Raw genomic sequence first — 11994 nt, forward strand, 5'->3', positions numbered from 1 at the left:
AACAACTTGAGCTTACTTTTTAATAAATGTAAGTTTATGTAATCGCTTCCGCATTTCTTTCCCTCCGATGTTTTGTAATGTCTGCAAGATAGGTGAAACGTTCCTGGAAAGGTAAGGAAAGATACCGAACTTGTCAAGTGGTTTAGGAACATCTACAGGGTGTCTGAAGTCTGTTAGACAAGGACAACTGTAGGTGGGCCTAATTACTTGGGAGGTTCCGTCACATACACTACCATCTGGGCAAGGCAAATGTTGTGGCAGATGCCTTGAGTCGAAAAGCCCAGTGCAACTTTATAACCATGGACTCTAAGATCGCCGCTTTGTGCGACGAGCTGCGCAAGCTGAACATGGAAATGGTTTCCCTAGGTACCTTGGATTATATCTCAGTTGAGCCAACCTTACAAGAGCAGATAATCATGGCACATCTTGGTGACAAGGGTGTTCAAGTCATTAAGGAAATGCTTAATCAAAAGGTGGATAAGTACAAATGTTTTCATCAGGACAGCAAGGGTATCTTATGGTTCGAAGATCGACTGGTTGTTCCCAAGAATCCAGAACTCAGGAAGAGAACCTTGGACGAAGCTCATCTCTTAAAATTTTCCATGCACCCCGGGAGTAACAAGATGTATCATGATCTCAGATCCTTATATTGGTGGACCAGGATGAAGAGAGAAATTGCTAAGTATGTATCTGAGTGCGACACTTCCCAAAGGATTAAAGCAAGCCATTTGAAGGTAGCAGGTACCTTGCAGCCACTCCCTATACCATCTTGGAAATGGGAGGACCTAATCATGGACTTCATTATGGGATTGCCAAATACCTCCTGACACCACGATTCTATTTGGGTCATTGTGGATAGGCTAACCAAGACAGCTCATTTCTTGCCAGTGCATACCACCCACAGGGCAGAAAAATACGCAGAAATCTATATTGACCAAATAGTGCGCTTGCATGGAATCCCAAGGACTATCGTGTCAGATAGAGGAGCACCTTTCGTCGCACGTTTCTAGGAGCAGTTGTAGAAGTCACTTGGAACCAATGTGATCAGGAGCTCAGCATATCATCCTCAAACGGATGGTCAAACAGAAAGAGTCAATCAAATTCTTGAGGACATGTTGAGAGCGTGTGTGTTACACTATGGCAAGAATTGAGACAAGTGTCTTTCTCTGGCAGAATTCTCTTACAATAACAGCTACCAATCCAGCCTAAAGATGGCACCCTTCGAGGCCTTGTATGGGAGAAGGTGTAGAACACCGCTAAATTGGTCACAAGCTGGAGAAAGGGAAATATTTGGACCTAACCTAGTGCTTGAAGCCGAGGATAAGGTCAGAGTCATTAAGAGGAACTTGGAAGTTGCTCAGGCCAGGCAAAAGAGCTATCACGATAGAAGGAGGAAGCCTCTACAATTCGAAGTGGGAGACCATGTTTATCTCAAAGTATCACCCACCAAAGGTGTTCAGAGGTTTGGGATCAAGGGCAAATTAGCTCCTCGCTATATTGGGCCCTATGAGATCGAGGAGACTTGTGGACCCGTAGCTTACAAATTAAAGCTACCACCTCATATGTCAGCAATTCATGATGTGTTCCATGTCTCTCAGCTGAAGAAGTGTGTTCGCTCACCAATGGAAATGCTGCCATAACCTGAATTGGAGATAGAACTAGACTTGTCATATCAAGAGCACCTCGTCAAAATATTGGACCGAAAGGAAAGATCAACTCGAGCAAAGTCAATGAAAATGTACAAGGTCCAGTGGAGCCACCATTCAGAAGAGGAAGCAACTTGGGAAACTGAGGATTTTCTGCGCTCATACTACCCCAATTTTCCGCACAAAGGGATCGGTACGTAACTCGGAACCAAACCCCCCTCCGGTCCTTTGAATCTAAATATAGGGAAAATAGAGTTAATCTGAGCTGAGTAAACTGTGAGGCTAAATCTAAAAGGGCTTCCTTTTGAAGTTGCAAAGAGAATGACATTCGAAGAGCATTTTACTAGGGAGCCTTGACGAAAGAAACCACACCGCGCAATCACTCACTTTCTTAGCACCCCTCCAAGGGATCCCTACCCAAATCTTAGGACGAGATTCCTTTAAGGGGGGAGGGCTGTAACACCCTAGGTGTTCCCCAAGGCCCTGGCTCAATACATGCACCTATGACCTATTATCACATGTGCTTAAGTGGGGAGAAGGGGCACCAAAACTTTAGAACCATGGCTTAATTAAGTGATGATCATGATACAAAGGATACCCTAGCTTTTCATGTAGCTTCACCTTTGAAAAAGGTTCTAAAACCATAGCACCCCCCCCCTTGAGCCATTAAACCCCCAAGCATTGGATTAGTGAGAAGGATAAGCAAATGACCATTTCATGACCTAAACCTTATACCAAAGTTGAAGTACATTTGTATATCTACAAAAGATTGTAAGGGTGTTATTACAAAAAGGTCCCACAAAAACCCCAAGTTAAGCCCCCAAGTGGAGAGCACTCTAGAGTAACCCAATTTCTCTCTAAGTCAAAAATCAGCCCTATTCTAAAGATCAGAGTTGTTCACCTAGTTGCTGGTGCCAAACCCAAATGGTCCAATTAACAAAAAGGAGCCAAACTACCCAAGGCACACCCGTGAAAAGTTTGAACCCAAACCAGAACTGTTTGACACAGTTTGACACGAATTTTGTCTTAGGTTGAATAGTGCAGACAGACATGACTTGGCGCCACCAAATCTCCCAAACCCGACCCGATCTCCCCTTGGAACTCACATGAACTAGGTAGCCCTAGGTGCAGGGAAGAAATCTTACACAAGTCTTATGGCAAGATTCACACATTTGGCTGCTCAGTAGGCGCAAGAACTTGGGCAGAATGAAACGGCCACGTGTTCGACGCGCCCTGGCAACGCCAGAGGACGCCCCGACGCTCAGCCCCCCTCGCGCCGTGCCGCGCCGTGCCAACCCCACGCCCATGCCCACGCCCGCGCCCGTGACTATAAAGCCAACCCCGGCCTTGACCGTACACCCCCGCTCATTCCCAACCCCACCCGAGCACAAGTTCACCGGTGTTCGTCCTACGCACGGCGTGCCAACGGCCGCCCGAGCCCCGACCACCATTGACCGGCCACTCCGGCCCTCTTCCACCCCAACAAATCCATCAGCTAGCCTCCCCGGAACTCCGTGATGCTCCCCAAGCCCTTGGACCGAACTTCACATCATCGTAGGTGCCAGATTGATGTCACCGGACTTTGCCCGACCGCCGGCGCACGCAGATCGAGCTACACAGTGAGCCACTGATCGATTTCTTGCACATAGATCATCCTTGACCTCCAGTGAAGCTCCCCGTGTGGTTTGATTGAGCTCTACCACTGTGAGCAGGCTGGAGCACGCGTCGCCGACGAGCCCGACCGCCTGCGCACGCGGCCAGCCCTACTCCGGCCAGCCGCCCCTCGACGTGACCGCCAGAAGCTCTCGAACCTCACCCAGCCCCCACCGGACCTCTCCTACCACCGGTAAGCCGCACCACTATGATGGAACCTCCCAAGTCATTAGGCCCACCTATAGTTGTCCTTGTCCATCGAACCTCAGACAACCCTACAGGTGCACCTAATCACTTAACAAGTTCGGTATCTGAATTCTTTACCTTGCCCAAGAGCGTTTCACCCGTCACGCAGATATTACAACACATCAGAGGAACGAATATGCGGAAGCAGTTACAACAACTTAAGTTTATAATAAAGTATAGAGAGTATTATTATTACAGACCAGTAAAATATAGGAGTGCAGGAGTAATATTATTACATACCAGGGAGGCAAAAACCCCTCCCGCTTAACAGTAAAAAAGTTTTTAAAGGAGGACACTTCCTCCCGAGGCTTCAATCCTGTTTTTCTTCCTTGGGCACCACCTTGGAACAAAAGCAACAAAAATTTGCTGCTTCCTCACCTACAACAATATGGGTTCGAAAACCCTGAGTACGAAGTGTACTTTCGCAACTCTTACCCGTCAAAATAAAAGACTCTCAAGGATATGCTGGCTTAAGGGAGTCAAGGTAAGGCTAATCAAGAATCAAGACTCTGTTTGCAAAAATGCTTACTAATAGTGGATCCTTAAAAGTCCAGTTTTATTAGCAAGTTAAGTCATTACCTGAATCTAGAGTTCTTTCTACACTAGTTCAAGCACTTGGCCTATACTAGCCATTTTCTTATCAACCCTTCTTGTTCACTGGAATGCTACATGTAGGGCAGTGACCAAATCTTCATGTCCGAGAAGTAACGGCGATCCGAATCGATTAATACCCAGCTGGGGATATCTGATCACACGACATATGTAGCACTTAACCCTTACATATGTCAACTCGCCACCGGGGTTCTTAAGACTAGATCAGGTTCACGCCAACCGAGAGCACAGATACACCACCGTCCAGCCTCTTGCCACGGAGGGTACACGCTACTCTCGCCATCTCTCCACTCCCATTGCGTATTGTCTTATTCTGGTATTAGTCTACCCGAGGCAAAGCTTACCCATGATGAGGCATGTGACTACTTAAAAGGTCCTCGATCATCAAGCCTACATCGAGACGGTCCTTAATCGACTCAGACGGAGACACTACACCAAGACTCCTTTCTCGTGCAAGTCAACCGCCTGGTCTCAACTTTATTGATTTCAGCCCAAAGTTTGGTACCTGGCAGGGGTACATCTTTTCTGATGTCGAACCCATCATGGCCATGACGGATCCACCATCAAGTTTTATTTTGAAAACATCCCACCCACTTGAAGCATCATCCTTTGCCAAAACAAAACATTTTGCTTTTCTAGAGCAAGGCTAAGCATCAGAAAAACCTTTTTATAAAATAGGGGATCAAGGAAAGGTAATCCAGTTCTCAAGGAAGAAAATGCAGCAATTTGTTTAGCACACAACTCCTATCACCTAATGCATCAAGCAAGTGAGAAAGATTTTAAAATAGCAAGGAGGTGGCAAATGCACCGGGGCTTGCCTTGTGTTATAGGGGAGTCGGGCTCTGCTCCACAAATGTCAAAATAAAAGCAGTTCCCGGCCGGTGGGTCTTCAGGTGGTGGTGGTGTAGCTCTTGCTTCTTCAACTTCAACTTCTTCTTCGTTTTCTATATATCACATATATAACCATGAATGCTCATGTAATGCTTATGAAAATGCAAAGATAATAAAAGTATATTATCTTAGGTTTTGTTGGGGGCCTTCGGCTTCCGAAGGTCCTCAAAAACATGATTTAACAATGTCTCTGGAGTATAATGTGTAAACAGGTACCTTCGGACTTAAATCAAAACCACAGCGTGAAGATGCACAAAAAATATGAAGGATGGCGCAGAGCCAAAGCTATGCGCAGGGGAGCTTCGACGTGATAGCAGAAAAAGAAACCGACTTAAAAGGGAAAAGGCTATTTAGACCCCCGATGGATTGCTATAGAGTTATTAGCAAATGTAAAGGGCATGGGTGTAATTTTACATGGGTTGTGTCCCATACCTATAAATAGATGAACAGTGCTCCCGTACTGTTCACGCTGACTTGGCATTTACTTTTGCGTCACGCTTGTACCCCTGCTTTCCTTCGAGCCAAAGGTACATTTATAATTTGTTATTGTTGATACAGTAATGCAAATAAAAATAAGTTGAGAATAATGTTTAAAGTGTTTGTATTATTTTTTATATCTTGTGTATGAATCCTTCTTCATCATTTATTGTGCTTATGAAGGTTTGTCCTTCATAACCTTCGTCCGAAGCTCATTAAATCCTCGGGGAAATAATGCTTCAGTGGACGAAGGGCTTTAACATTTAACATTCTATGTTGCCTTGTTCTTAATTCATAGCATTTGAGAACAAGTCCCCAACATTGGCGCCCACCTCCGGTGAACTCACTTCCACTTTTTGAGTTTTGAACACCTTTGGCAAGCATAGACCTTCGTACAGGGGTTGCCGCTCTGCAGCCGCTGGACCCCAACCAGGAGACCCTCTCTCTTCGGGAGGCCCGAAGCCAGAAGAGGAAGGCCACCAGTCCAACGCCTCAGGAGGACGACTTGGACCAAGAGATCAGAAATATGGAGATGCTCCATCATCAGGTGCAAAGGAAGAAGGAAAAGATGGCTAGGCTGGCTGACCTGCAAAGGCAGATAGACGAAGCCTCTGAAGAAGTTCGCCATCTTACTCAAGATGAGCAGAACCGAAGGCCTCAACATAGAGAGCTTCATCAAGAGGGCTTCTTCAACGAGGATGACTGGTATGAGAATTTCCATCATGGAAATTTTGCTTTTGATGATGCTTCTCCTCTGTCAGCAGAACTCCAGGCTACACCTTGGCCTCCGTCTTACAAGCCACCTCAACTCCCCATGTACGACAGACACTCAGATCCGAAGCAGTTTCTGATGAGCTATGAAGCAACGATATCTTCCTATGGTGGCAATACTACAGTCATGACGAAGTCTTTCGTCATGGCTGTCAAGAATGTTGCACAAACCTGGTACTCCTCCCTTCGACCAGGAACAATCACATCATGGCAGAAGCTGAAGGATATGCTGATCACCAGTTTTCAAGGGTTTCAAACGAAGCCGGTCACCGCTCAAGCCTTATTCCAGTGCACCCAAGACCACAAAGAATATCTTCAGGCGTATGTCCGAAGGTTCTTACGCCTGAGGGCACAAGCGCCAACAGTGCCTAATGAAATTGTCATTGAGGCCATGATTAAGGGGCTTCGGCCGGGACCTTCAGCCCAATACTTTGCCAGGAAGCCCCCTCAGACTCTGGAGAAACTGCTTCAGAAGATGGATGAATACATCCGCGCTGACAATGACTTTCGACAAAGAAGTGAGGAAGCTTACAGGTTCTCTAAAATAGCCAGGGGCTTCAGAGGGAGAATCCATCCTAGACATGTCAGATCAATTCATTCCACTCAGAATGATGACAGGGGAAGCCAGCAGCAGAGGCCGCAATATTCCTCCCAGGCTTCGAGGCAGCAGCAGAGCTATTCTCGGCCTCCAGCTCCAAGGGGCAGAGGTGCCAGGGGCTTCGGAGGAAGATTTGGGGATCAGCCGAGGAAAATTTATTGCCTATTCTATGGTGAGGACAAGGGCCACACCACCAGGATGTGCCATGTCACCATCCAGAAACAAAAGGAAATAGCAGAAGCTGCAGCCCAACAGACCCAGCCGAAGCAAGTTATGCATACTGCTTCGTACCACTCGCCTTATATCCCAGAGTATGTGGGCAACCATCCTGCAGCTTCTGTTGCTTCGGCAAGTCAATCTCAGGCATCTTGGCAACAGCCTCCACCTCCACCACCAATGCAACGAGGCCAGCAGCCAGAAGGGAGTCAGCATACTCAACACCAACGAGACTTCAGAGAAGGGTCCGAAGCTCGCACAGTCAATAGTACTGTGCCAGAATCGAAGCACATTTACTAACAAATATCCTACCTCGGCAGCAGTTTTTGCATTCAGTATCATTTTCTTTTTAATAAGGAACAATTATTGAAAGCCTAAGTGTTTTTTGTCGTTTTCAATTTCTTGTAATAACTTCGCCTTTGCCATAGAACAAATATACTTTCTCCACAGAATAACGGAGTCCAAAAAGTTGCCGAAGCATAAGAACTTATGGTTACAGGGAGAACCTCCGAAATAACAAAAAGTCGTTCCTAAGGGAGCGCAGCGTAAGTTCTCTGCTCAAAAGTCATTCCAAAGGGAATGCAGAGCTTACAGCGAAAAATAAACACTGATTCCGCTGAAAGTAAAAGGCGAAGAAGCTCCTAAGGGAGGCTTACAGCGAAAAATAAACGCTGATTCCGCTGAAAGTAAAAGGCGAAGAAGCTCCTAAGGGAAGCTTACAGCGAAAAATAAACGCTGATTCCACTGAAAGTAAAAGGCGAAGAAGCTACTAAGGGAGGCTTATAGCGAAAAATAACCGCTGATTCCGCTGAAGTAAAAAGCGAAGAAGCTCCTAAGGGAGGCTTACAGTGAAAAATAAACGTCGATCTTCGGCAAATATCATTTTGCATAACATCACATCATCACATCATTTGCATAGCATAACATCATACATCATATTGCATCAATGACGCAAGAAGGGGGTTCAATGTTGATATTTGGAGATTGTTTCGAAGAAACAATGCCAAGGCACAAAAATAATTGAAGAAGCATACCTTCGTCAAACTCTAAAATGAAAAGATCTATTGGTTACTGATTTTACAAAGATTGAATGTTTTTATGAAAATATGGATATTATTTACGAAGCATGAAAAGAAGGGAAGGTGTTTTTTCGCCAAAGGCTCAAAAACGGTATGTATGTAAAGTTTCATGCATCGTAAAGAATTGAACCATAAATAGCTTATATATTACATTCAAAGTTACAAAATATTACACATATTGTTCAACAAATATTACATTCCAAATGTTTTTACAATAACATCTAATCTTCCCTTAGAACTACTTCTGCAGCTTCATTTAGTAGTTGATCAACAACTTTGTCCATGATAGCTTCGGCCATTTTTCTAATCTCGTCATCCCCCTTTACGTTGGGTCCGCTAATGGCTCGGTGGGCTCTGAGGGAGGAGAAGGTGCGGCTATGTTACCATGTGTAAACAAGTTCGAAATCAAAAAGTTACAACAAAAAGCCAAAAAATAGTAGTTAATACCTATTCGCCCTTCGAGATCCGCACTTTTCTCAGCGGCTTCTGCTACTTTTCTAGCGTCATGTATACCTTTTTCGCTTCTCCGTATAATTTCTTGAGCCATCTCCCGGCCACCATTTTCCCAGATGTCGGTGAAAAATTTTCTGCCAACCAAACTTGCCTCGGCCGAAGGATCTTTTATGTCTTTAGAAGATAAATCGGCTTCGGTCTGTGCCAAGGATTTCACGTGATCGCAGCCTTTTTTCTCCAAAACAGTGGTAATCCCCCTAGCACCCGAGAAGGCACATATGTCTCCGCGGCTATTCAAAACTTCTTCAAAAGCTTCAGCTTCGTGGCTGATCCATCCAATTGGGCCTTCAGGGTCGCCCCTCATGAAATTTTCTTCACTTGAGAACGCGCCAACGCTGGCGAAGCTGGTTCTTATTTTCTTAACACATTCTATAGATTTTTCATAACACCTTTTCTTGGATGCACGAAGCTCTTCAACGTTTTTTTCTAAATGATTTGCCCATTGTTCACTAATTTCTCGTTTTGTTTCTTCAACTGTGCATTCTTCTTTAGCTCTGGCTAGCTGTTTCCGAAGATCCTCAATTTCGCGCTTCTGAGCCTCAGTTTGAGCTTTGGAAGCAGCTTCATCTTCTTTTATTTTATTCACCAACGAATGTAATATTTTATCTTTTTCGAGACCTTCGTTCCTTAGTTCAATTACTTCGGAACGAAGGTTGCTCAAGGCTATGGTACACCCTTCGTCTTTGGCATCTTTTTGTGCCCTGAGGGCATTGCTAAGTATAAGGCCCTGCAAAAAAATGTGTTAATAAGTTTAAGCAAATGAAAAATTTTGGTTTCAAGGAATAATACAAAGATCTCATGTTTTCACCTTTAAACTATTGTACGCTAAGCTGTCGGCCTGCTCGTTCTTTGACAACACCGAGAGCCCGTCTTCTAATGTTGGGAATCCGAAGCTTTTGCTCATCTCCCGACAGACAGAAATCTCCTTGCTGTCAGGGAGACAATACAAGAAGTCTTCTTCTCCACTGCCATTGAATATCAGCGCCCCTTTTGGATATTACAATTTTTGCGCATAGAATTGAGCTTCTCTTTTTTCTTTTTCGCTCAGATTTTTACCCGAAGCATGACGTAATACATAGTCAGAAGCTTCAGAAGATGCTTCAGGAATAGGTGTGGCGATTTTCTCAGATAAAGTTTCTTCTGCAGATTCTTTTTCCGTTTCTTTTTCAGTTTCCAGAATTCTCTCTTGGTAGGCTCTGAAAGCCCAGTTTCAGTTTCCGCTTGACTTTTGGTAGCTTCGGCCTCGGTTTGTGTCTTTGGAGCTTCGGTAGCTATCTTCGAAGTAGAGCTTGAAGATTTTATCGTTTCCAGTACATCTAGCACGTTAACCATTCTTTTCCTTTTGGGGGTTGTCGTGAGGTCTTTTTGTGCCATCGGCGTTGGCATTGGCACCTCAATTCTTGCTGAAGGACTTAGAATTTCCGATGTCTTTGTCTCTTCAGCCCTCGGTCCTTCTATTTTTCCATCTCCGGCATTTTGGCTGGCTCTTCAATATTCGACAGGGGAGTCGGCTCCTTGGCTTCGGTGGCCGAAGAGGTCTCACCGACAAACTCATGCACTGTGGCCGGTTCAATGTAGCGTGGCCGGTGCGTAAGAACCTTCATCTTTTTCCTCTTCGGCGCTGGCTCACTAGGAGTAGCTGAAGCAACTTCTTTCACAGAAGCCGTATCTTTCCTTTTTTGACCCCATGTTGGGTAACAGTAGTCAGGATAGACGAACCCAATGGCATCAAATACTCGGTTGAGTCTTTTCTTCTTCTGGCCTCCGAAGGCCGCGGACAGTGCAGTATCTTCTACCTTCAAGTATGGCCCAAGCAGTTCATCGCTTGTGGCCTCAATACATTTTAGCCAGTCATCATCTGGCTCGACAAACTTATCTCCGTATCTGAAGGTATATTTTAACCTAACTAGCCCACCTTCGTTAGGTTTGCTGATGGTTTCCTTTGGCATTTCCCACTTTTCTACAAGTGGCCATACTCTGAAAGCAATGTGTTCCTGGATCAAATCCCTTGTCCCGATGAAAGAGCAAACTACACCGAAGGCTCTCCGGCATTCTTCGGCTGCTTCGTCAATATCCACCTTCGGTTTCCGAAAGCCAAAACGCTGCCAGATGGGGCGCATGATGATATCTTTAATATCTTCTCGTGTCTTCAAGTCGTTTTTCACATAGAACCATTTCTTCATCCAGTCCCCGGGCCATCTCTTCCGAAAAGTTGGTACGGGATAGCTTGACCCAGAGCGGGCACCGAAGCTATAACAGCCAAAATTGTTATGATATTGCTCTTTACCCCATGGTTTCGTCTCATATAATAACTCATGCATACTGCAGAAACTTTTTGCATTTGGCTCCAAACCTTGGCTCTTCATGGCCCATACGAAGATTCCCATCCTTATGATTGCTTCGGGAGTAATTTGATGGAGGCAGATTTCAAATATCTTCAAAACTTCTACCACAAAACTGCTCAAAGGAAACCGAAGTCTAGCCTTGAAGAAACTTCGGAATATCACAACTTCATTCTCCTCGAGAGTCGGACAAGTTTTCTCTCCTTCGTCAGCCCTCACAATAGATAAATCCCGAAAATATCTACCCCTCATATTGACAAGATGGCTTTGTTTAATGTTTGATTTTCCAAAAACTGCATGGCTTGGTCGCCAAGGTCAATCTTCGGAATCTTCACCACCACTTTCCACATCATAGCTGTCACTGTCACCAGTATCTTTAGACAAACTCTCTAAAATCTCCCTAGTAATCTTCTCTGTATTTGTCCTTGCTATTGATTCAAGAAAGCCGAGATTCATCTCCTCAGAAAGGCTCAGCTTCGATTCAGCGACAGCTTTCTTATCTTCAGACATCTTCGAAAATGCTGAGAAAGTGCTCTCGAAACTAAAGCTTAAAAATTTAAAAAGCCAAGCAAGTGTTGGTGCGCAAGGGCTAAAAGTTGGGTGAGCAAGAGCAGATGGCAAGAACGCGTGCCAAATGAACCCGTGGTGATGAGCCCTTATTTATACGCCTAGTGCGTTAAAAACTGGAGGGTCCCGCTTGTCAATGACTGTTGCTATTCTAGCAAAGGGAAGGTGTTTTTCGGACCTTCGGCTTAAGGCCTTCGTCCATGTCGCAATCTGAATTTATCACTCTAACAAATTAATATTGCGAGGGGCTACTGTTGGGGGCCTTCGGCTTCCGAAGGTCCTCAAAAACATGATTTAACAATGTCTCTGGAGTATAATGTGTAAACAGGTACCTTTGGACTTAAATCAAAACCACAACGTGAAGATGCACAAAGAATATGAAG

The sequence above is a fragment of the Zea mays genome, chromosome 1 (genome assembly GCF_902167145.1).
Source record: "Zea mays cultivar B73 chromosome 1, Zm-B73-REFERENCE-NAM-5.0, whole genome shotgun sequence".
NCBI lineage: Eukaryota > Viridiplantae > Streptophyta > Magnoliopsida > Poales > Poaceae > Zea > Zea mays.